Genomic DNA, 26,608 nt, shown 5'->3' with positions numbered 1-26,608 from the left:
CCACAGTTTTTACTCTCCTTCTTGCCATGTTCATAACAAAAACAACTGCAGCCATGTTAAATAGTGTGTTGAAGATGTACCCAAGAAGAGGGAGCTTGGCACATATTGGACCACAGGGCACATTTAAGTGATAAGAATCTTGATGCTCTGCGATTGGTCATCCCCTTTCTCGGATGCTCCTCCTCTACCCTAAAACCTGATTGTGTCAGGACTGCAATACAGGCCTCACATGCACTGTGACGTGACCAAGCCCTTTATGGGAAACGTAGACAGACTCCAAATGAGATCACGGTCCATCTTAATGCAATGTACCAAGTCGTCTGCTCAGCCAGATTTAAATCCAGTACTGCACCCTCCTTTACTTTCTAGTTCCAACCCAATTAGACAGAGAGTGCTGGGACACTCCTTGAAGAAAAGCTCGAGCACTCTTCTACATATGTCAGCTCATTACAATCGCCCCTTCACCCGACTTAGAGTGCACGCTGGTTCACTCAACACTGTAGGATGCCAATTTCCTCTGAACAACTCTACCCAACCATCAGATTTTTAAACTCCAGAGTATCCAAAATTCGTCTGGTCCACCAAGTGGTAGTCTGTAACACAATAACCATATATTTCTGTTCCTGGGAAACTTGGGGTGTGGGTTCTCGGCTGGTTCATAGTATGTGTTAGTAGCAAGCTAAATTCCTCTTCCTGAACCTATGAATGCCTGTTACACCACTCATGCTCACCTCTTGCTTAACAAAATTGCCCACAGCTAGATGCTTAAATGCATCTCCAACTACTTCCTGCTCACCAGGTCCTCCTGTCCAGATCCAGGCCAGTGGATACTGCAGCCTCATCTGGGTGCTAAAGCCCTTGAACAAACTTCCAGGCTACATCTGTGTAACCATGTCCGTAATTTACTTCCGGAACCTTAGGAGTCATCCTCCATGGCTTTATACTAACCAGACCAGGGCAGAAACCCTGTTGCACATCTCATATTGCAAAGAATAAGTTCAAGGGTTGTACATTACTAAAGACGTCAATAACAACACAAAAAAACTAATTTATCCTAGTGCCGAGGATCTTACTATTCATCCATTGTGATCTAGTTGCCATCGAGCCCTCTACAGAAACTCAAACTCATCCTACCGACTGCGGGCATATTTCAGGAGACCGCTTCAGGGCAAGCCTTACTTTTTTCCAGCTTTTTTACACTTGATGGTGAATTACAAATGCCCAAAATATTGCAGCTACAGTCTGGAATAGCTGAGATATCAAATTATCAATTAGTATTTGTCTGAGATTATGGGATATATTTTTTTTTCATGGAATGTGTAATTGTAATGAATATATATATATATATATATATATATATATATATATATATATATATATATATATATACACATACACATGTATATACACATAGATATGTGGTTTTGGAAGATGAGGCTTCTTCATATATATATATATATATATATATATATATATACACAAAACACAGCTTCTCCAGTTACCGGAGCCTCCGGCCCTTAAGGGCAGCCTCAAAGTCATGGGCATGGAGCAGTCCATCCAATTAAATAGCAACGAAGTAGAGGCCCATTACTGACAAAAGTTTGGTTTATTTCAGCTTAAAGCACCATTGCATACTTCCAATCACCTCCTGGCCTTGCTCACAGGTGGAAGTCGTGACACACTGAACGCCCTTGCGCTCCTGTGATGCTTTTCAGAGTTCTTTAGAGTCAGGTGGCTGGATGTTAAAATGCAACTCCCATAGTGCACCGCCAATAATATTAAAATATGTAAACTGGAAGTTCTCATAGTAATTAGTTTCGACATTCATAGTTCGTACCTTGAGAGCTGTGAACTTATGTTGGTGTGAAAAAATTAATTTCTGAATCCCTTCCAACAAGCACCTAGTTGATTTCGCCCCAAAATCAACTGTGTGCGTGTTGGAAGGGATTCAGAAATGACTTTTTCATTTTTTGATTGTGCTGGCAAAATTAAGTTTTTTCATACTTTCAAAAAGAATGCAGCAATGTGCGCTGATACTCCCCTTTGTGTTTAAAGTGAGACATTCCACACCAACATAAGTGCACTCTAAAGAACTCTTAAAAGCATCACAGGAGCGCAAGGGAGTTCAGTGTGTCACAACTTCTACCAGTGAGCAAGGCAGGAGGCCAAAACATTAGGTGATTGAAAGTATGCAATGGTGCTTTAAGCTGAAATAAGCCAACCTTTTATCAGTAATGGGCCTCTGCTTCGTTATATATATATATATATATATATATATATATATATATATATATATATATATATATATATATATATATATATATATATATATATATATATATATATATGTATATATGTGCAGATGAACTTCGTCACATTAATCCAATTGAGCAGGCAAGACGAATACGGACCCAAATCTTCGTGCAAGGTTTTTAATGATTCAGACACCCTGCACTACCGCCATGACACGTTTCGGCCTTCAGGAGGCCTTCATCAAATGACACCATGAGGAGTGACCATGTTTTTAAAGTGACCGTGTGACATATATATATATTTTATAGAGAATGATCAAGATATTTGTTGATACCACTGCAATGAAATACAAGTGGACCAAGAATTAAAGTTATTTAGAGCAACAGCACTAATAAACACATTCACATATTTATTACAACACAGCAAACGTCAAATTAAGAGTTTATTATCATAGTGTGTAATTCACTTGAGAAAATAACTGCTTACTGCCTCACAGAGTGCATGTTACAACATTCCACATGGAAACAACTCTTCTTATAGTCACAAGGCCTCTTCCATGTGGTTCTGCCTTTCTGAACAAATTTAACCCCAAATATCCTGGTATTGTTCAACAAAATATCACGGCGTAAACAGTATGTGCAGACGCACAAAGTATAAGCAGCCATTATTACCATTGTTGAAGAAAGTGAGGGGTATCATGGCGAAATCAAGCCTTCGCCTCTTGTGAGTCAATGCTCCTCCCCACTCAACAATGGTAATAAATAGCAAATTACTCCCTATACATCTGCTTATATAATATATATTTAACCCACCCACATTTTCACAAAATAAAAAAAATACTGCAGCAAAGCTAAGCCTCAATGACACAAGGAGCTCTACAGAAAACCAAGAAACCTGACTGGACAACATGCGCCCCCCCCCCCCCCCCCCCACCCCCCCCATTAACTCTGCAATAGGATTGAGGCAAACATTCTCGTTTGTCTATTCAGCAAAAGGAAACAAGCTATCTCGCTATCATACTTAAAATAGGCTACTTAAGAGGGAAACACATAAAATACATTTTTAAAAATTTGTGTGACCTGTTCCTACCTGCATGACCTGTCCCCAGCCCTCAACCCCCACCATGCACCCTGTGTACATTTGTTTCATTTTTTGCTGTCCAGTGGAGGAAGAACTAACCTACACAATTCCCCTTAAAACCATGACGTCAGGAGCAGGCTGGGCAGGAAGAGCGCTCCTCCAAACCTCACCCATCCAATCTACCTGCTGGAGGAGATGTTTCTTGTGGAAACCTACTTTATTGCGCCCGGGCAGGCTGTCTTCAGGGGGTCTCATGCTGCTTGGGTTTGGAACTCCCTGCCTTCCAAAATGTACCAAAAATTCACTTAGGAGTGTTGTTCTTCCCAACCTCTCCGTTATCCTGCTCCATTAGAAGCACCTACAAACTAATGCTCTTACCCTACAGTGCTCACTCTCAAAAACATAATGGAAGCTTTTTTTTTTTTATATCTGAGGGTGAACGTTTATATTTCAAGAACATCACTACATGTTAGATAACAGACTAAGCCTTTAAAAAGTATCAGCGTTCTATCAAAGAGCAGGGAAAATAGTCTAGCAGGTTTAAAAAAAAAAACGAAATTAGAAAGTGCCAAATATTATTGCACCAACTCTCTGCGCTGCTTTCTTAGGTGCTTTTGTTAAGATGTGAACTACACCGAAAAGTGAAAGTAAGGGGGGCTACTATATACATGAGCTGTAAGGCCAGGATGTAAATGTTAGACAGCCTCTCCTCAAAGACAACCCCCTCCCCCAGGAGACTGTGGTGATAGCAGCTGCTTCCATCTCTCTGTAGGGACTCCCTCCACAAAGGATAGTGCAGAAAAAAAATGTAGTGATGTATACTTAGGTTGGTAGACGGAAACCGAAAGAACAGGATCAGACATGCAATATAATTTGAGAAACTCCTTTCAATAAAGTGTTTCGGGGTTTTCTAAAGAATTAACGTTTCTGCAGTGTTTCACTTTAAATAATATTTTTGAGCTTCTAAAAACTGTTTTGGCTTGTTAATATTCGTGTGCACCGAGATTCTGGCGGTACAGGCGCGTGTATGTGCCGTCTGCGGTAATGGCTTTTGAAACCTTCATTTCCATAGATATTGGTCTTGAGGGCAGAGGGAAACCCGCTTTCCATGCAAACATTTGAGCAGACAGTCCCTGCAGAGAGCTCCAGCTGAGTGCAACCCCAAAGGCTACTTAATATTGAAAGTGACTAACCACACAGAGCAGATTTTCAGACTGAATCTTTTTTAGGGCTACTTTGGCACAGAAAATATATAATTGGCTTCACATCTAAATATATTCTGTAATGTCCCCGCCAAATTAGCGGTGGCACGCGTAAATCACACGCGGATAAAAGGGTGGCCAGCCCCAACCCTCTGAAGTCAATAACAGCAGAGTGACAGCCACCACTGACTCTGGAGACGTCTAATTAGAATACAGATTGAGCCAGAGATGCAAGCACCCCTGGAGCAGCTGCCCGACACCCCCTGAGTTGCTACGGTCACTCGCGGGCATCCTCGCTAACAGCAAGGGACCAGACATGGCAGACAGGCTCACTTGGTGGAGCGCGTTATGATGAAAAGGTACCGCCGTGGAAGCCAAGAACCCAGAAAGATGCAGGGATGCTCGAGGCTCCTACCGCTTCACCAAGGAGGGAGGAACAGACAAAGTTCTCAATGGATACTGCTCGGTAAGCATTTGTCTTTGTTGCTAAAAACGTTGGGGGTTCCTTTAGATATTAAGAGCTGTTGTGTCTGGTATTCATTTCATTAGGCTGTTGTCAGTGATTGTGGTGTTTACATGGGGTCATCAATAAACAAAAGAGGACTGTCAAAAAAGCCGACTGTCAACCCAAGACAATAGAGCAGGACACAATTTGGGCGGATGATCAAGGCGGAACACAATGAGGCTGCCGAACACCAACAAATGCAGTAAAATGTACTTTATGTAAGGGGCGGCTACAAAGACAGATACATGGAATGGTCGTAGAGAAAGGGAAGCAGGATATTTTATAAACGTTTTTTTATCCTGCTTAGATCTAACCTAATTTAAACTTAAACGAATTCACTGTGGGAGGGTGCCTCCTGAAGTGACGTCTGGTTGTACTAGGGTGGTAATATTTTACATAGTTTGTAAACTAAGAATACTGAAGTTCAAAAGCATTATCCCCCAAAAAAACAACATGCCCAGTTGGAAATATTTCCTAGTTCTAATACAAGAATCACATGCAATGAGAGCAAAAACTTACGTACTTCCTGGTCAGGTAAAGGAAGGTGGAGATTGAGAGCTATCCTACTTATTATTTGAGCGAGCAAAAACCATCCCAAAGTGTTCTTGCGTCCCCATTACAAATGGCCAAAACTAAAGAGAAACACACAAATTCTACCAATCCCCGAAAGAAAGAAAAAATAGCTGTGCGTAAACCGGTGTGGACCAGGTGTTTGCATGCGCGTTCGCCGGGTCAAGTCCAACAACAAAAGGGAAAGCCAAAGGTTACAGCAGCGATGGAAGGAATAAAAAAAACACAACTTGTAACAGCCACTCAGCCATAATCTGGGCGCAGCGATGCTGGTCCACGATCCTCAGCAGGTAGACCTCTTGGTCCGGTTCCCGCCTCTCGTAGTAGTAGAGCCCCGACATGGCTCCAGATCCCCCGTTTGACACTGATCCAGTGGTTCCGACAAGGAGCAGCATTATATACCATACAATCGCTTGCGCCTTCGGTGTGATGCATGCCACCTAATTAGCAGGTGCCGGTGACGACATGCCCGTATGAAGGTTGGGTTGCTGTCATTTCATATTTTCCGATACGGTGGGAGGGCTCTCGGAGAGGAGGCTGGTTTCATTCCTTTACACTCATACACACGCCAAGTGAATCCCACTGACATATGCACTGGAGGCAGCGACGGGATAATTTACACCGCGATTCCCTCCTCTGAAAGACTCATCCGTCACTAACTGTGAGCGGTAGGGCATGAAATTAAAATCGCTCCACTCCCCCCCGGGGTGAGGAGGGACCAATAACTGAGATGTGCAAGTCACAACACTGTAATTGAGATAATATACGGACAGAGACCCCAGTGTTGGTTACGGTGTCAAGGGATGACACATCGGCACTTATGCCCTTCATTCAGAAAAAAATTGAATCCCTAAGGATTGCAAAGAACCATGCATTGGTAGAGCTAAGCCAGCAAGATGCAATGCCACTCAAAGACTACTGTGGTGAGGTTACTGTGCATAGGCAGCACACTAAGCATGCGAGTTAGGATTTGTAACTGTGATACAAGTGACCCTATGCTGTCCCAGCCTACACAGTATTCCCTCCAGAGTGTCTAGGTGCTCTACAAAGCAAGAGAAGCGACAGGAGTCTCAGCCTTTTGTCCTTTGGCTCGCAATCAAATGACACAGGAAGCGGTCACCGGCACTGCGTATAGAAGTGGAGGATTGTCAAAAAAGCCAGTATTACTTTTCTATTTAATTCTTAGAGAAACGTTTCAAAATTGGAACTCCAGACACAAATACATCTAAAAAACAAATGGTATTTATCATATTGTCATGTGGTCACAGAATGCATAGCACAAATCATACACTTGAGAATATTTGCCATTGGGAAATACAATGGTCTTTTCAAAACAGAATGCTAGCGTTACTTACAGCCGACACCTGTTTCGCCCCCTGCGGCTATCGGCCTGGGGCTTCCTCAAAGCTGCAATTTATATGAAAATGTTTTCTGGTTGTCATAGTGCAGCATAAATATCATATTTCATACGTTGTTTTGTGGGAACTGCTAACAAGTGAACCAGCACACTCTAAAGTAACATTTGGGAAGCTATGGGTATAAAATCAGTGCTCTTTTGTGACACGCATGTGGTGAGTTCAATTTTTCTTGCAGTGGTCCACTTCTATAGCTATAGCCAAATTGTTGAACTAAACAATTTCAATTTAAAATATATCTGCATTCAGGTGCACATCCAAGCAGTATTTATGGACGAAAGCAGAAAGGCCAGACAGAAACCAGAAGGAGAAAGGCAGACACCCGTTAACTTTAGTTTTGATATTTTTAAGCATAATTTTTGTAACTGGATGGCACCTTAAGTGTGGTTGATTATACTATCGTTCTGTAGGTTCTGAGGGGAGTTAGGATCATCAGGTGTGCAGGTAGCAGAGTATACATCATGTATAGAAGAGTGCGAACCTGGTTCTCTTGCTGTGACCAGTCTTGAACTTATCATTTAATGTTATAAGAAGCCTCTATGGTGTGTAAATCTGCCAGAGTGGTTCCAGGAGGCAAGAGCAGCCAACTGCCTCCAGGTTCGGTCCGAAGGACTTTGTGTTCTGTGGTTTGTTTTCAGGCCTCGGATCTGTGTTTTTCCTTTTATTGCAGCGCAGTTCAAATCATATGCTGCTGGTGTAACAAGGTTGTGTTCAGTGTCTATTGTCACTTCTGTGCAGACATCTATGAACGTAGGATGTTTATTCCTCAATTGTTCAAAAAGTTAAGGAAAGGATCAGAGCCATTAAGGGACATTTAAGCGGACGTGACGACAGATGCTGAACATGGCCTGATAGTTACGCAGACCAGATATAACTTGAAGCCCTTCTGAACCGAACTCAGTAGCAATGGACAGCTCTTGTCTCTTAGGATCCCCTTCACAGTGGTTCTTCAACAAAGTGAGATCAAGACCGTTCACAGTAAAGGAACCACGTTTGTGATTGCTCATACAAGATGGCTGCTATCTGCATACCTGAGGATGCTATATGGTTCTACCTCAGCATAGAAATTAGAGCAAGGGTGAAACACTGGGGGGCCTGCCCCACCTGAGAATGTATCAACTGTGGTTTCTTGTACATGGCAACATTGTCCTCATGGTATCATCTCTGTCTGCTGTTGTTTCTCAAGTCTTTGTTAATAATAAGATTTATAAAAAATAAAAATAAAAATTAGAGCTAGCGGATATTGTCTGCCTTACCTTTCTGATTTCATCCATTCAATCGCTTGGGAAGTTCATCTGAATTGAGCTATATCTTAGCTGGAAAATTATGCATGAAACTTCTTACTGGAACTAAAAAATTAGACCACCACAAGAAAAAAATGGAACTGCTCACCAGCCGTGTGTCACACAAGAGAACTGGTTTTCTACCCATAGCTTCTCATTTGATACCATAATTTACAGTGTGTTGTGTCACTTTTGTGGAGTGCCCAAGAAAACCATGTATGAATTATGACATTTCTGTTCTAATATAACAACTACCATACTTTTTCCTATTGACTACAGCCTTGAGTAAGCCTTAGGCCTATAGTCGCAGTGGGCGAACCACATGTTGGCTGAAACTAACCTTAGCATTAGGTTTCCTAAAGACCAATATATTTGTAGACTGGAAATAGTCTGGTGTGTATGAATGATACTATCTGTTCTGTGGCCACACGACAATACAACAAATACATTTGTTTTTTTAAATGTACTAATCTTATCTGGACTTCCACTTTTGAAATTCTTCTCTAAAAATTACATACCAAATAAATACTGGATTCTTTGACAATCTTTCACTTACATACTCAGTGCCAGGGACTCCCTCTTCCCATATATCACATGGTAACCATCACCGGGCTAAGGGCAAAGCCAGTATTCAGGTCCCTTAGGGCAAACAATTGTAAACAAACAAATGTGGCAATTAAGTGGCTAGATCAGAACAGTCTAGCCCCTGGTATTTGACATTTTATGGTCAACGAATTGACGGTTAAGTCACCACTGTGGGGATATGCATAAATCTGTGCCACAGACACTCACCTCCCCTGTCCCCCCCACCCCATCACTGGTGAGTTTTATTATTAGTTGAGATGGAAATAACAGAATTTTTTATTTGGCTTGATACCGAAACAGGTTAGTTTCCTTATGCCACTCTACTTTGTACAAGCTTTTTCACAAAATGGATACATACAGAAAGGCACAATCGATTACATCTATCTATCAACAGATAAGGTATAAACTCATTCGGAAAGGGGATTAAACATGATTAAGCCTCACCAGCAAAAACCTTCACTCCAGTGTTAAGGGGGCTGTGCCTGCTGCCACTTAGTGGATGCCGACAGGTTGTCTGAACAGAGCACTTTTTAGGTGCCTTTTAAGCAGAACAGGGTTGGTGTTATGGCACAGCTATTCTTCTTGCAACTGAATATGGGGGTGCCTAGAAACATCAAATATGGTATATACTTCCTGGTAAGTGGCATCAGCAACAGGTTACTTTACTTTGGTGGTCAAAATATCAAGCCCGGCATTGCAAAGCAGCAGAAGGTTACATTATGGTTTCAATCAGGGTTTGAGTGTACGTGCTCTGGATTCAAGACTATGCAGCCCAAAGGAGCTGCCCAGTGTGATGGTGTCACCCTCAATAATTTTACTGCATAATGCACCCAGAGATGCCTACTGCAAATGCTTTCAGGTCCTCAAGACGAAAAACAGCGCAGAATATTAATGTATTGTTCTGTGTTCAAGAGGCTTATGGATAACTGTATTGCAATAGTATTGTAACTGCATTTATAGAGAGCTTACTACCCCTGACAAGGCGTTGAAACGCTTTTTCGGTGAGTAGCACGCTACTCCAGAATCCATAAAGGATTAGTGGTGAATTACTATAGTGAAATATGAATGAAATTTGAGCGGTGGAGTCAGTTACTTGGGTTGAGAACGATAGGGAAAAGGTTTGCATTTATATAGCACTTGCTACTCCTGATGAGGTGTTTAAGCGCTTTTCTGTGAATATCACGTTACTCTGAAACCCAAACAGAATTAGTGGGAATTAATATAAGAAAATATGCAATTAATTTGAGTGGTGGATTTGTTGGTCTGTTATTTGGATTGAAAAGGAATAGAGGAGGGATAGAAAAGGGAAAGAGGGATAGAAGAGAGCAGGGTCTATAATTTGTTTTCTTTGTTTATTTTGTAGGAGTTCATAGCAGTAGGGGGGTTTGAGATGAGTAAAGGGGAGGTGGAAGGGGAAGAGCCAGAGGGAAGGGTTTAGAAAGGCGGGTTTGGGAGATCTGAACAGTAAAAGAAGTATAAGAGTCTAGAGAGGGTTATTTTGGGGATCATAGTTGTGGTATGGAGTTTGGGATGAATGAGAGAGTTGAGGTAGAGAATATATTGATAGAGGTATAAGGTAAGAAATGGAGTAGTGCATTGCAAAGAGTAGTAGAATGTGGTTTGAGATGAGTCAGAGAGTTGAGGTCGAGGATATATTGAGAGCGGTATAGTGTGAGAAATAGGGTAGTGCATTGGATATGCTAAAGTAGAAGCAAAGTAATAAATATATAGATAAATAAGTACATAGACGATATATATATATATATATATATATATGCATGCAAAAGGAAGGTAATGTATGTAGATTAAGGATGCATTTGATAAAAACTCTGGCTTTCAAGGGGTGTTGTACTTTAAATAAAAAATGTGTAATTCATCAGTGAAACAATTGCATGTAAATAGTTCTGATAAAAGATGTACTTATGCAGACACATACATGTTAAAACAGAATAATGTAACTATAAGTAATAATTACATTTGTTAAGCAGAACTAATGAATATCTATATTTTAAAAACATTATTATATACGTTTATACAACGCAATACACATACGTAGTACATATCTATAGTCCAAATAAATGCTCATATACAGAGGGATATGCTGTTTATTTATGTGTGCGTATGGAGGTTATGTGGGGAAGAGCCAATTCTTAAATAGTTTTCAGAAGATCTTATGTTTGGGGGTAAAGAGTTCCATAATTTGGCTGCTTGAACAGAGAAGGATGTGCCACCCATGTTTTTTTTTCTTGTATCTTGGGATTTTGAGGCGAGGTGCCACTTTAGAGCTGAGGTTCCTTTGTTGAATGTGTTTGGTGATTTTATTCCTGAGGAGTGGTCTCGTTCCATGTATCGCTTTGTGGGTGATACAAAGCAGCTTGAACGTGGATCTTCTGGCAACCAGTAACCAATGCAGGGCTTTCAAGGCAGGGGAGATGTGGACTTGCAGCTTTATACGTAAGAGTAGTCTGGCAGCCGAGTTCTGAATCCCTTGCAGTCTTTTCATAGTTGTTCAAGTAGTTATAACGCACAGAACACTAGAACTCGAAACGTCAGGATTTCTGGGTCTCGCTACTCTGCATGTCCTTCTGACTGTTTGCCCACCTACTCAACAGAGGGTCTTCCAGGCTTGATAGTCTTCCTTCGTCAAAGTTATTCGTTCTGTTCCCAACAAAGGCCTTGTTGAATTGACTTACTGTTTATCTCCGCCACCACTTCTGTTGGGTGATGTTATATGCAAATAGCAGAAGTCAGAACGCTGGCAGCATCGACACAGATGAAACATTCAGTCCTATTCCTTTGTGTCTTCAACATAACTGTGAACATTTTCTTAGAAACCTGTGATCAGACGCTACTAATTATCAAGTAAACACTCAAGTACAAGCTTCTGATAACCCCAGGGACTGACATTTCTCATTCAGGGTTACAGGCACATGTCCAATGAAAGCAGCCACCTGGAGCCCCAGGGCTGCTGCCCAGAACTCCAAAGCATTGCAAGAAGCTGGTGCCCCCTTAGCCACAAAGGTTAGCAAAGGGGTTAGTGGTGTGAGACAGTTCACATCAACCAGGAAACCCATAGAGGGTTAAATGTGCGTAAAGAAAATACAACCCACCCCACCATTTCCTGAGATGCTAAGGCAAGCCGGAAGCAATGAGTCATGTCCTCCATGAGCAAGCCTCCTCCATGCCCCTACGCCTAGCCTTAGGCAAAGTCACTGACAACCTCTAACCCATCCAAACCTCAAAATAGTCCTGTCCACCGAACAGCATGCTCTCTCTTGAGTAAAAATATTTACATCTTATTTTGTGCACGGAGACGCTGGGCTCCCAAACCTACTATTTAATTTAAAACAAACAGGAATCCCTGGTTGTGCAGCCATTGGTACATGCAGGCAGCACTGCCTCTATTGGAAGACTTGATTGATTATTCGCCGGCGTGCGACTCCTACATCTCATCATATCGCAGTAGCTAATGAATGAGAACACTGTTAATTAGCGTGTATATTTCTCTCTGGAGAGTGATAAAGGTTTCATTGGGAGCGAATGGAAAAAGTGAAGACTGGCGTGAAAAAAGAGTTATGGACGAGCTTGTACATTCCCTGCCTTAGTTTCATTCCATGGGGTTCTGCTTTCAGAATGCTCCTCAATCGCAAAGAGCATGAAAGTAATGCATTCATGCTCCATGGGCGGGATGAAAACAAGAAGAAGGAAAGCCTACACACGCTAACGAATAAGAAGCAAGCACCTGAGTATGACAATGAACCCAACCAATGGTAAGCAATAGGAGCCCTCTAAGGTAGCCATATGTCTCACGTTAGACAGCATTTGCGCTGCTTAGTGGGTGAGACGTAAAAAGTAGTACAACTGCACAAAGCCTGGGGTCATAATCTGTAGCCAGTACATATTGCAGACTCTCCACTGGCCCTCTACTTCGAGAAAAACTTTATAAAAGGGCTGAAAGAAATACTCCGCAAAGCTTATAAATTAGTCCCTCTGTAACTGCAACTACCATGTGGATTGTTTTGTCTCTCTACTCCCCTAATGTCAACACCCACACACCAGACTATCACGCTAATGCTGTCTAAAGGCGGCATAAGTGTTATGCTAAAATAAGAAGTAACTCATGCATATACTCTGGGTAACTGATTATTAATCCAGGTGCACCATTCTCTTTGGGAATTGTGTCACACGGCTTCATGGACAAGAGGCAGTGGTTGAAAGGACCACTAAATGCTCGACTTGATAAGTTCCAAAACAAGAAAATTATTTTTAAAAACTGAAAAAAACAACAGCCAAAAACACCTGGCCCTTTAAAGAACAGAGACTGCTTTGAAAAACCAAAAACCTTTCCCATTTGGGAATTCAGATGCAGTGATGGCGGTATGCTGACCTTAGTAGACCCCATTAGCCTTCTCCGCCATTTACATGCGTTGGCATTTTGCCTTTTAATATTCTTTAGGAAAGTCGTTTTAGTGACTTTGTGAACATAGATGTGATGCATATATAGGTCATATCATAAATTACATCCTGTACAGCAACAAGCCAGTGTACATGTTGCACATCCCTGGTTTATGAACAGACATAGTTCATCAGACCCTCAGTGCGGATACAGGAGGCGGGCCCAGCAGAAAGAGTCTTTACAGTCGAATTTGAAAAGGTGAGTTTGGGCGGAGTCTACGTTCCTGTGGTAGGTGGCTCCAAAGTCTTGGCACAGTGGCCGTGTCAGGAGAAGGTGGACCTCCAAGGCAGCTTGAGAGCATCTATACCTCTCCAATGTCTCAGAGTAGATCAGACTGAAGGTTGTCATTTTTGCAACTCTCTCATTAGTTGCATTTATAACGTTAAAAGTGACACTAATTTTCACATCCAAGTGAGATGTTTGACACCCTGAGGCCTAGAAGCATTCCAAGGTAGCTAAGAGCCCCACTGCTATCTTTCTTTTAGAAATGAATCCCCCCAAACCACAGCCAACTGCTTGGAGTTATGGAAATATCCCAAACCCTGAAAACACAAGTAACCCTGCACTGGGTTCTGCCCAGATCCTAATATTAACACGAAATGTTAGCGAAGAATAAGAACTGTAAAAGGACAAGTTATTAGGAGTGGAAGGTGGGTGACACACCAACAGTGGTAGTGCAGGAGGGGTGCTGATCTGGAGCCACACTACTTAACTGAGACAGGAAATTTACCAGAAATGTGCCCAACTTGCTGCATTAACTCCCTACCCATCAGTTTCCAACCCTGCATAAAATTTCCATGAAATGGCAAAGAATTCAAGATGTAAAATATTATGTTATGCACATTTGTAAATTGCACTATCTCCCGTGACAGAATCCCCCTGCATGGGGTAGGTTGGTTAATTGAAAAGCCAGGTCTTCCGCTACTTGCAGAATTCAAGAAGAGAGAGAAGGCTCTGAGGTGACGTGTGAGGCCGTTCCACACCTTCAGAGCGATAGAAGAGAAAGGTCATCCTCTTGATATGGTTCTGTGTATATGTTGGTTGCGTGCAAGTAGGAGTCCTGTGGATCGGTGGGGTATGGGTGGTTGGTCGAAGGAGATTTGATTGTTCAGGTAGGGCTTAAGTTGTGTTGTGCCTTAAATGTGTGTGTGGAGTTTGAATTGAGAGCATTTGTGTATGGGAACCAGTGGAGCTCCCTGAGATGTGCAGTGATGCAAGTTCTGTGTGGGAGGTGGCGGAGGAGTCTGGTTGCTGCAGTCTGGATGTTCTGGTGAGTTGCTTTGTGATCCCTGCGTTGAGGGTGTTCCTGTAGTCCAACTTGCTGGTGACTAGGGAGTGAGTGACGTTTTTTCTGGTGCTGTACAATAGAATTTTACGCATTAAGCCTGTAAATTAGGGACTTACACTTACGTCCCCTGGTGCAGAAAAACTGAGTTTCCCACAATATGGCTCTAAAAAACTCTGATACTAGTTGAAGTTGGCGCATATTGCTAACATCAGTGCTTTGTGATAAACTACTAAAATTAACCTGATTTATCAATACTCAATGGGGTAAAAAGTGCTTAGAGTGTGGTGTGTTGAGTACCACTATTTCTGAAAATATTTTCAATAGTAAACTGTACAACTGAATCCCAAGTCCTCGGAAGGTTTTACATAAAAAGGCCTTTTAAACGTTGGAATATAAGGAAGGGCCCAAGTCACAACATAATGTATTGAATACACGGAAATCGGCAGTGTGAACAACGCCTAGCACATGACCTGCTGGATGAGATACTACTATAGGAAGAGTGCTGTCAGCAGCACATATAGGATGAATGCAAGGGAGAGACTCGCTACAGAAAACACAGGGATTGACTCGACTCAGACGCTTTCCTTCTTTCCTCTAACAACTGCATGATAGCCCTGTCCTCCACACCATATCGTGCAAAATGTCCTACATTTGGGTAACAAAAAAGATGGACTAGTAGCCCTTGTCAAGAGACTTTCATTTAAGGATGTCACAATACAAACCGAGCTGAATGAATTTTCATTTGCTTTATTCTTATTCACACCGAGGGAATGTGTACATTGAGGCTAGGTAGACTTTTCTTTTCCCCTTACTTTAATCTCGCCTATTTATCCCTGCGGGTTATAATAGGCGAGACCTAAAAATGGAAACTAGTCTACCCGGCAACGGAATCTGTTCCCAGCCCGCTTGAGTACAGAGGGTTTGAGTTTGGATGCTGTGAAGGAATACAAACTGAGCTGATATGAGGCGTCTCCAGAAGGCTCAATCCTACTTTTCAGTATCTAATGTTACTAATGACACGTGTCTTACACACGCCATGAAAAATCCTCAGGCCTCTACTGTTCCTGGGTCAAACTCTACCCACTCAGGCATAAGGGGTCCCATGGACTGCTTGTAGAGATGAACATGTCATTTGTGTGTTTCAGGTTGAAAAGAATAACGTTTTCTAGGAAACAGCTGTTCAACCTAATAATCTTAAGTGTGGTTTTGGGTCTATTGTTTAGTCCATTTCCAGATTACTCTTGCATTGCCACCATCCTAAAATCAGGGAATAGAGAGCATATTGTAACAAGGAGCATTAAAAGATTTTATAATGGGAGTCTGGAGGTTTTTTTAGAAACAATTAATGTTAGAATTTGTAAATAAGTATAAATCTACATTCTTGTTAAAACTCGTGCCACATGTACAACCTGCGGCAAACATCTGTACTCATGCCTCTGCAGCTGGTGCACACAGAAGGGCTTTCTACTCAGACCAAACGGTATCAGTTTTATAGAGAATGAAAAAATAAGCTGTGAAACTATAATGCAGTTGATATTCAAATAATGCTAGCCATCTTTTAATTGCAGGCCCGGCTCCACATCAGCCGAGACAACTAATATTCTATCTAGTCTCATACCAAGAAAGGCAGCACTACATTCAATCACTCACACAGACAACAATCTACCGAGGAGATAGCCTTGTTCCATTAAAGCTACGATTTACAACAGAGAAAGCCTTCCTTCAAGAAGGCAAAACCTAACAAGAACTGTTAAAGCAAATCGGTTTCGCGTTGGAGCACCACTCGCTGCCTTTGCTCACATGGTCCTTCACTAGATTAAACCCCAGCCCGATAGACTGTTTTAGACAGAAGTCACAACAAACATTAAACAAACACTTGAAATGGAGCAGGTTGCCCAAGAACGAAAATAGTATATAGGACTTGGACGTGTTCTCATTTGATGTAATAAAAAGGGTATGTCTGCTCTCAGGACAGATTCTCAAACAATGTCCACGAATACTGAATACTGGAGGGCTTCATTTCAAAGATTGAGGACTTCATACATTAATGTACGTTTTATGGGTAGGATGGCACTACATTATTAATAATCACCGGGTCGATCTAGCACAGGTTTATCTTTACAGAACCGGTCAAATTCACTGGTAAAACCTGTAATAAAACAACAACAAGCCACTGAAATAGGCTATTAAAGGCCATGGACAAACCCGAGCAGTACAGCATAGGAATAAAGCGAAGCTTGTATTTTGGGTGCATTAGGCTGGGTGGTAAGGATAACCATAATGGACTAGTTTTGCAGGTTCAAATTCTTACATCTTACCATAATGTTCTTTAGTGTGAATACAGAGGGAGAGAGACAGAGAGAAAGACAGACAGATGTATGTGCTTCAGAGTCTGAGAAAGCATCAATCTATCCTTTCCAAAGAAGGCGCCCCATGGGTCTCCCGTCCGCACTTTCAGCGCTGCCGCATGTGATCAACCACAGCAATTTTACCACAATGGAATATTCAATCTTCACGGCCCAAAAGGAAAAACAAATCTTTTCAAGTCTACAAAATGAGTCCACGCACAGGGAAACAACGATCAAGACCCCTCCGACCTGTATAAAATCAGGGAATTGATGACAAGCCTCTTGCATATTCTGTCTGGGGCTTCTATCGATCTCTCTTCTGTGAGCCACCAGAAGATGAGACGGGGCGCCCGGGGCCTGCTCTCCCTTGAAGTGCAAGCTGTCAATAGCCCTGACATGCCCTTACGGGGCAAACTTCACTTTTCCTTCATCCACCCCTCCCTCCATCAATTAAGTGGGGGAGTTTAACATACACCCCTTAGGAAGACGGGGCGGAGAACACTGCCACATGGGCGCTCTGCAGCAGCACCGGAGACTTGGGAACCAAAGCAGACCTGAAAACAATATTCAAACTAGCCTTCCCGCCTTTCTGGTCTTTCCCCTTTCTTCACCTTTCCAGTACCCCTCTATCCATTTTTAGGTCTTGCCTATTATATCCCGCAGGGATAAATAGGCGAGATTAAAGTAGTGGGAAAAGAAAAGTCTACCTAGCCTGCGGATCGCGTACAGTTCATGTGAGCTATGCACGTGGACAGTCAGCCACTTCACACACCCCCATTTGTCTGTGCCTTGGCATCAGACTTCAAAGGAATGTGCTCCTCCGCCACAGCAATGCCGAGAGCTTGTTTGTTTTTGCATCCATTTCGCAAGGAAGCCGTGTTTTGTTTGGCGTTCTCTGCACCTTTCTCGGTTTTTTTTCTGGACGAAAGTGAAAGCCTACCGTGCTTGTTTACAGTAGCCTTGCTCCTCAAATGCTGTTGCTGTGTTACCATCTCTCTAGGGACACTCAGCTTGAAAACACGTGACTTGCTAGTTGCAATGCTACATCCGCTATGCTTTGTCTCTAGACACATTGATCCCTCGCAGACTGTGCTGACTCTGACCCTCCTGATTCTAAAACTGACCAACACCGTCACCACGCACTCTTCTCTCTGTCTTATGATGTCTGCCCTACCACCATTTACTTCAGACCCTCACAACCTCACACACCTCACTCACCCTCACAACCCTCACCCTCACACCCCAACACACCCTCACCCTCACACACCTCCTCACCCTCACACCCCATCACCCTCTCACGCCCTCACCCTCATCCCCTCAATCCCTCACCCTCACACCCCCTCACCCTCACAACCACCCTCTCGCCTTCACACACCCTCTCACCCTCACACACCCTCTCACCCACCCTGACCCTCACACCCCCTCACTCTCACACCCCCTCACCCACCCTCACACTCTCTCACCCTCACACACACCCTCACACCCCCAAACCCCCTCACCCTCACCCCCGTCACCCTCACACCCCCTCACCCTCACACCCCCTCACCCTCACATCCCCTAACCCTCACACACCTCCTCAACCTCACACCCCATCACCCTCACACCGCCTCATCCTCACCCTCACATCCCCTCCCCCTCACATACCCTCACACCCCCTAACCCTCACTCACCCTCACCCACCCTCGCACACACCCTCACCCTCACACACCCTCACATCCCCTCATCCTCACATCCCCTCATCCTCACTCACCCACCCTCTCACACCCTTTCACCCTCACACACCCTCTCACCCTCACACACCCTCCCACCCTCACACACCCTCCCACCCTCACACACCCTCCCACCCTCACACACCCTCTCACCCCCCCTCACCCTCAGACACCCTCTCACCCCCCCTCACACCCCTCACCCTCACATCCCCTCATCCTCACTCACCCTCTCACCCTCACACACCCTTTCACCCTCACACACCCTTTCACCCTCACCCCTCCCACCCTCACACACCCTCTCACCCACCCTCACCATCACACCCCCCTCACCCTCACACCCCTCACCCTCTTACCCTCACACACACCCTCACCCCCTGTCACTCACCCTTTCACCCTCACACACCCGCTCACCCTCACACACCCGCTCACCCTCACACACCCGCTCACCCCTCACCCCCTCACCCCATCACTCACACCTTCTCACCCTCACACCCCCTCACCCTCACAACCCCTCAGCCTCACAAACCCACACCCTCACAACCCCACACCCTCCCCTCACACCCTTAATAATAATAATAATAAAACATTTATTGAGCGCATGGCTGCACAGCTGTGTATCCCCGCGCTAATTGCTGAAGACTCTCATCCGAGAATCAGGTCGGGGGGAAGAGTGGGCCAGAGTTATTGAGGAAAGAGGTGGGTTTTCAGGTTAGCTCTGAAAAGAGTTTCAGAGGGTTCCATTCTTAAATGAATCGGAAGAGCGTTCCAAAGTTTCACTCCTAGATAACAAAAGGAGCGGCCACCGATTTTTATTTTTTGAACGCGGGGTAGTTTGAAAAGGGACATTCCTGAAGACCTCAGATGACGAGTAGGGCGATGAATGGTCATGAGGCTTCTTAGATATGTGGGGCCCTTGTTGTGGGCTATCCTGTGGACGTAGCAGAGGCTCTTGAATTTTATTCTTTCCCTTACGGGGAGCCAGTGCAATTTGGACAGTGCTGTCTTGGCCGAGGTTCTTTTCGGAAGTCCTAGTACCAATCGGGCAGCTGCATTTTGTACACATTGCAGCTGGTGAAGCAGTTTTTGGTTGATGCCTAGAAGAAGGGCATTCCCGTAGTCCAGGTGCGGTGTGATAAGAGCATGCACAATGGTTTTCCTGGCTGTAATTGGTATTAGGTCAATGATTTTTCTAAGGATTCTTAATGTTCCGATGCATTTGCCAATGATCTTGTGAACTTGGGATTTTCCTGAAAGATCCGAGTCGATCATGATCCCGAGGTTCTTGACTTTCTCGACAGGTTGAGGGCATTCACCAAGCGATGTAGGCCACCACGCTTGAGACCAAAGGGAGGTTTTGTTCCCTATCACTAGCACCTCTGTTTTGTCACCATTTAGCCGGAGACAATTACTGTCCACTCCGAGAAGTTTGAGGCATACTTGTCAGTATCCGGAGTAAGCTTGAACATGAGCTGCGTATCATCGGCGTAGCTAACTATGCCCACGCCGAAGTTCTCTATGATTTGAGCCAGGGGTTCCATATAGATGTTGAACAAAGTAGGGCTCAAACTAGAGCCCTGTGGAACCCCATAGCTCACGGTCCGAGAGGATGATTTAAAAGGCGGGCAATGAAGCTGGAAGGTTCTATTGGTGAGGAAAGATTTAATCCACTCCAATGCACCGTCTTTTACTCCAATGTCAGAAAGCCGGGACAGCAGCGTGGCATGTAGCACCGTATCAAAAGCGGCGCTTAAGTCAAGCATGACCAGCGCTGCTGTTTCACCCTCGTCTACCATCTTGCGGATAAATTCCGTGGAGTACAAGACAGCAGTTTCCGTGGAGTATTTGGGTCTAAAACCGGATTGGGTGGGATGGAGGATGTTTTCTTCCTCTAAAAACGCCATAAGTTGGGTGTTCACTATTTTTTCTATTATTTTGGCGCATTGGGGCAATAGAGATATTGGCCGGAGGTTTTGAAATTGAGTGATCGGAACATTAGGTTTTTTTTTCAGGGGGATGACTTGGGCGTTTTTCCAAGCCTCCAGGACGTGACATTCTTTGAAGGAGAGGGTGATGAGATGGCTTATTTGATCCATGAGAGTGTTGTCCATGATGTCTTTGCATTTGTCTAATGGACACACATCGTTAGGGGAGCCAGAGTGGATACTGTTAATTATGCTGGACAGTTTTGCTTTGTCAGGAGTGAGGAAGTGGGTAAGAGTGGTTTTATGAAGAGGGGGAGATATCGTACCAGAAGTGGGGGGAGCGGAGAATGTGGCGTGAATTTTATCTACTTTGTTGACAAAGAAATCAGCAATTTCTTCACATAACTCATTGGAGTACGTGTCTTGCGTGTCCCGGCTCGATGTGTCTGTGAGTTCTTTGTAAATCCGAAACAGTTCTTTAGAGGGATTTATAGCCTGTTCAATTCTGTTTTGGTAAAAGAGACTTTTTTCCTCTCTTATGAGTCTCTGATAAGCCTTTAATTCACGTTTGTAGTTCTCCTTCAGTTCCGTGGAGTAGTTCTTTCTCCATTTTCTTTCAATCACTTTGCATCGGGCTTTAGCTGCCTTAAGTTTTTCTGAAAACCACGGTTCAGATTTTGTTCGCCTAGCTGGGGGCTTACAAGTCCAAGGGGCGATTTTATCAAGTGCCTTGCCCCACCAGAGTTCATAAGAATTCCAGGTGTCTTGAAGGGATTAACCTTGGGGGGGAGGGTGAATTTTTAATTCGTCAGTGAGGCGTTCTGGGGTATAGTTTTTCCAATTGCGACGTTTGGCATATACGGGTTTATGGGCATTATTCTTAGTCCTGGTCTTGGGTATGTTGAACATGATCATATGGTGGTCTGACCATATGATAGGGACCGGAGGTTGTATGTTAATGCCTTCCCAAGTCGCGAAGATGGGGTCGAGAAGGTGGCCCTGTTTATGTGTGGGTGAAGTGGAGAGCAGAGTGATCCCCAGAGCGTGTAAGGCTGTCTTCAGAAGTTGAGCTTCCTTGGCATGTAAATCTTCAAAATGAAGATTAAGATCGCCTAGTATCATGAGGTTGTTATATTTGATAGCTAGTTGCGTCGCCGTTTCAATTAGTTGATTACAGAAAGGAGTGGCATTGCCAGGGGGCCGATAAATGAGAAGCCCAGTTATGGTCATGTGGGGGGTCACTTTAATGGTGAAAATGCCGCATTCGCTATTAGTGATGCCTTTGTGAGTGAGGGTGCACTCCAGTTCTTTTTTAAAGATCATTGCAAGACCACCACCGCGCTGTATAGGCCTATCAATTCTCAGTAAGCTGTAGCTCAGTGGGACAGCCTCAAGTATTTCTGGTGATGAAGATTCTTCTAACCATGTTTCTGTTAAAAACAATACATCGAGGTCATAGTGTAGTAAGAGGTCGCGAAGTTCCAGTTTGTGTTTGACCATGGATCTACAGTTAAGTAGCATCAGTTTGAGACAGGTTACAGGATTATTAGAGTTGGGGACATCAGCAAGGCGAAAGTTGCATGAGTTGCATTGAGATGACAGTGCGTTAGGGTCTATGGAGTGATGATATGGTGTAGTGGGGGTCTTACCGATTTCAAGTATCATCTCGCGAGTGTAGCGGATAGGCTTATGAGAGAGCGCTCTCTCGGGTGCCTGCGTGTTGACATTGTGGCCCGAGTCTCCTGCCCCGCGTCGCGTCTGGTCGCGGACGGGCGCAGACGGGCAGGACTCTGGCTTGACTCCGGCGCGCGATCGGCGCGCCCGCAATGCGCGTCCGCTGCGCGGAGCCATGGACGTATGGTTTTAAGCGTTCGAAGCGCGACGTGCAGCGCGAGCCCTCACCAAGATGGCCGCTGCCTGACTTCCTTGCCACTCTGTAGTCCCACCTGGAGCCGGTCTAACAGTCGACCGCTTCCCAGGACAGGCAGGAGTGTAAATAAACTAAAGAACTTTGTCCTAGCTCAATAAGGGGAGCGGCGCTAAAGTAGCTGGAATAGTGGTTACGATTTCAATTTTAAAAGCAGTGCGAGGGGGGAGCGGACACAAGGGAAGAAATGAAGGTGCAGCACACAATATTAAAAATCAACCTCCCGGCTCAAGCCTCAGGAGGAAAATAAAGCAATCACTGTTCCTGCACTAAATTCCTGATTTTAAGCGCTCGAAGCGCGACGTGCAGCGCGAGCCCTCACCAAGATGGCCGCTGCCTGACTTCCTTGCCACTCTGTAGTCCCACCTGGAGCCGGTCTAACAGTCGACCGCTTCCCAGGACAGGCAGGAGTGTAAATAAACTAAAGAACTTTGTCCTAGCTCAATAAGGGGAGCGGCGCTAAAGTAGCTGGAATAGTGGTTACGATTTCAATTTTAAAAGCAGTGCGAGGGGGGAGCGGACACAAGGGAAGAAATGAAGGTGCAGCACACAATATTAAAAATCAACCTCCCGGCTCAAGCCTCAGGAGGAAAATAACAGCAATCACTGTTCCTGCACTAAATTCCTGATTTTAAGCGCTCGAAGCGCGACGTGCAGCGCGAGCCCTCACCAAGATGGCCGCTGCCTGACTTCCTTGCCACTCTGTAGTCCCACCTGGAGCCGGTCTAACAGTCGACCGCTTCCCAGGACAGGCAGGAGTGTAAATAAACTAAAGAACTTTGTCCTAGCTCAATAAGGGGAGCGGCGCTAAAGTAGCTGGAATAGTGGTTACGATTTCAATTTTAAAAGCAGTGCGAGGGGGGAGCGGACACAAGGGAAGAAATGAAGGTGCAGCACACAATATTAAAAATCAACCTCCCGGCTCAAGCCTCAGGAGGAAAATAACAGCAATCACTGTTCCTGCACTAAATTCCTGATTTTAAGCGCTCGAAGCGCGACGTGCAGCGCGAGCCCTCACCAAGATGGCCGCTGCCTGACTTCCTTGCCACTCTGTAGTCCCACCTGGAGCCGGTCTAACAGTCGACCGCTTCCCAGGACAGGCAGGAGTGTAAATAAACTAAAGAACTTTGTCCTAGCTCAATAAGGGGAGCGGCGCTAAAGTAGCTGGAATAGTGGTTACGATTTCAATTTTAAAAGCAGTGCGAGGGGGGAGCGGACACAAGGGAAGAAATGAAGGTGCAGCACACAATATTAAAAATCAACCTCCCGGCTCAAGCCTCAGGAGGAAAATAACAGCAATCACTGTTCCTGCACTAAATTCCTGATTTTAAGCGCTCGAAGCGCGACGTGCAGCGCGAGCCCTCACCAAGATGGCCGCTGCCTGACTTCCTTGCCACTCTGTAGTCCCACCTGGAGCCGGTCTAACAGTCGACCGCTTCCCAGGACAGGCAGGAGTGTAAATAAACTAAAGAACTTTGTCCTAGCTCAATAAGGGGAGCGGCGCTAAAGTAGCTGGAATAGTGGTTACGATTTCAATTTTAAAAGCAGTGCGAGGGGGGAGCGGACACAAGGGAAGAAATGAAGGTGCAGCACACAATAATAAAAATCAACCTCCCGGCTCAAGCCTCAGGAGGAAAATAACAGCAATCACTGTTCCTGCACTAAATTCCTGATTTTAAGCGCTCGAAGCGCGACGTGCAGCGCGAGCCCTCACCAAGATGGCCGCTGCCTGACTTCCTTGCCACTCTGTAGTCCCACCTGGAGCCGGTCTAACAGTCGACCGCTTCCCAGGACAGGCAGGAGTGTAAATAAACTAAAGAACTTTGTCCTAGCTCAATAAGGGGAGCGGCGCTAAAGTAGCTGGAATAGTGGTTACGATTTCAATTTTAAAAGCAGTGCGAGGGGGGAGCGGACACAAGGGTAGAAATGAAGGTGCAGCACACAATATTAAAAATCAACCTCCCGGCTCAAGCCTCAGGAGGAAAATAACAGCAATCACTGTTCCTGCACTAAATTCCTGATTTTAAGCGCTCGAAGCGCGAGGTGCAGCGCGAGCCCTCACCAAGATGGCTGCTGCCTGACTTCCTTGCCACTCTGTAGTCCCACCTGGAGCCGGTCTAACAGTCGACCGCTTCCCAGGACAGGCAGGAGTGTAAATAAACTAAAGAACTTTGTCCTAGCTCAATAAGGGGAGCGGCGCTAAAGTAGCTGGAATAGTGGTTACGATTTCAATTTTAAAAGCAGTGCGAGGGGGGAGCGGACACAAGGGAAGAAATGAAGGTGCAGCACACAATATTAAAAATCAACCTCCCGGCTCAAGCCTCAGGAGGAAAATAACAGCAATCACTGTTCCTGCACTAAATTCCTGATTTTAAGCGCTCGAAGCGCGACGTGCAGCGCGAGCCCTCACCAAGATGGCCGCTGCCTGACTTCCTTGCCACTCTGTAGTCCCACCTGGAGCCGGTCTAACAGTCGACCGCTTCCCAGGACAGGCAGGAGTGTAAATAAACTAAAGAACTTTGTCCTAGCTCAATAAGGGGAGCGGCGCTAAAGTAGCTGGAATAGTGGTTACGATTTCAATTTTAAAAGCAGTGCGAGGGGGGAGCGGACACAAGGGAAGAAATGAAGGTGCGGCACACAATATTAAAAATCAACCTCCCGGCTCAAGCCTCAGGAGGAAAATAACAGCAATCACTGTTCCTGCACTAAATTCCTGATTTTAAGCGCTCGAAGCGCGACGTGCAGCGCGAGCCCTCACCAAGATGGCCGCTGCCTGACTTCCTTGCCACTCTGTAGTCCCACCTGGAGCCGGTCTAACAGTCGACCGCTTCCCAGGACAGGCAGGAGTGTAAATAAACTAAAGAACTTTGTCCTAGCTCAATAAGGGGAGCGGCGCTAAAGTAGCTGGAATAGTGGTTACGATTTCAATTTTAAAAGCAGTGCGAGGGGGGAGCGGACACAAGGGAAGAAATGAAGGTGCAGCACACAATATTAAAAATCAACCTCCCGGCTCAAGCCTCAGGAGGAAAATAACAGCAACCTTCTGCACCCCTCACACACCCCCTCACCCTCACACCCCCTCACCCTCACACAACCTCACCCTCACACAACCTCACCCTCACTCACACCCACACCCCCTCACCCTCAAACCCCTCACTCACACCCACACCCCCTCATCTTCACACACCCTCACTCACACACCCTCCCTCACACCCCCTCACCCTCACACACCCTAACCCTCACCCTCACACACCCTCACCCTCACACACCCTCACCCTCACACACCTTCACCCTCACACACCTTCACCCTCACACACCTTCACCCTCACACACCTTCACTCACCCTCACACACACTCACCAGCATAGCATAACAAAACATAGCATAACAAAGCATAGGATAGCAAAACGTAGCATAACAAAACATAGCATAACAAAACAAAAAATAGCATAGCAAAACACAACATAGCATAGCTTAACACAACAAAACATAGCATAACAAAACAAAGCATAACATAAAGCATAACAAAACATCGCATAGCATAACAAAACACAACAAAATCTAGCAGAACAAAACATAGCATAACATAACATAAAACAAAGCATAGCATAACTAAACATAGCAAGACACAACAAAACATAGCATAGCATAACAAAACACAACAAAACATAGCATACATAACAAAACATAGGATTGCAAAGCATAGCAAAACATAGCATAGCATAACAAAACACCAACAAAACATAGCATAGCATAAAAAAACACAACACAACATAGCATAACAAAACAAAGCTTAGCATAGCATAACAAAACATAACATAGCATAGCAAAACAAAGCATAGCATAATAAAACACAACAAAACATAGCAAAGCATAACAAAGCATAGCATAGCAAAACACAACAAAACAGCATAGCATAACAAAACATAGCATAGCATAACAAAACAAAGCATAGGATAGCAAAACTAAACAGCATAGCATAACAAAAAGCATAGGATAGCAAAACAAAACATAGCATAACTTAACAAAACATAACAAAACATAGCATACCAAAAGACAACACATA

At 44.5% G+C, this 26,608-nt stretch overlaps 1 protein-coding gene across 7 annotated transcripts in view; it reads right to left on the bottom strand.

Moving 5' to 3' along the window:
• LOC147747076 (microtubule-associated serine/threonine-protein kinase 2-like) overlaps nt 1-26,608 on the bottom strand; it is a 1,134,689-nt gene that overhangs the window by 156,184 nt on the left and 951,897 nt on the right. The window lies entirely within an intron of this gene.

Source organism: Lissotriton vulgaris, chromosome 1_1, assembly GCF_964263255.1.
Source record: "Lissotriton vulgaris chromosome 1_1, aLisVul1.2, whole genome shotgun sequence".
In the NCBI taxonomy this organism is placed as follows: Eukaryota; Metazoa; Chordata; class Amphibia; order Caudata; family Salamandridae; genus Lissotriton; species Lissotriton vulgaris.
The sequence above is the reverse complement of the archived record's forward strand: the minus strand, read 5'-3'. Positions and strand labels throughout refer to the sequence as shown.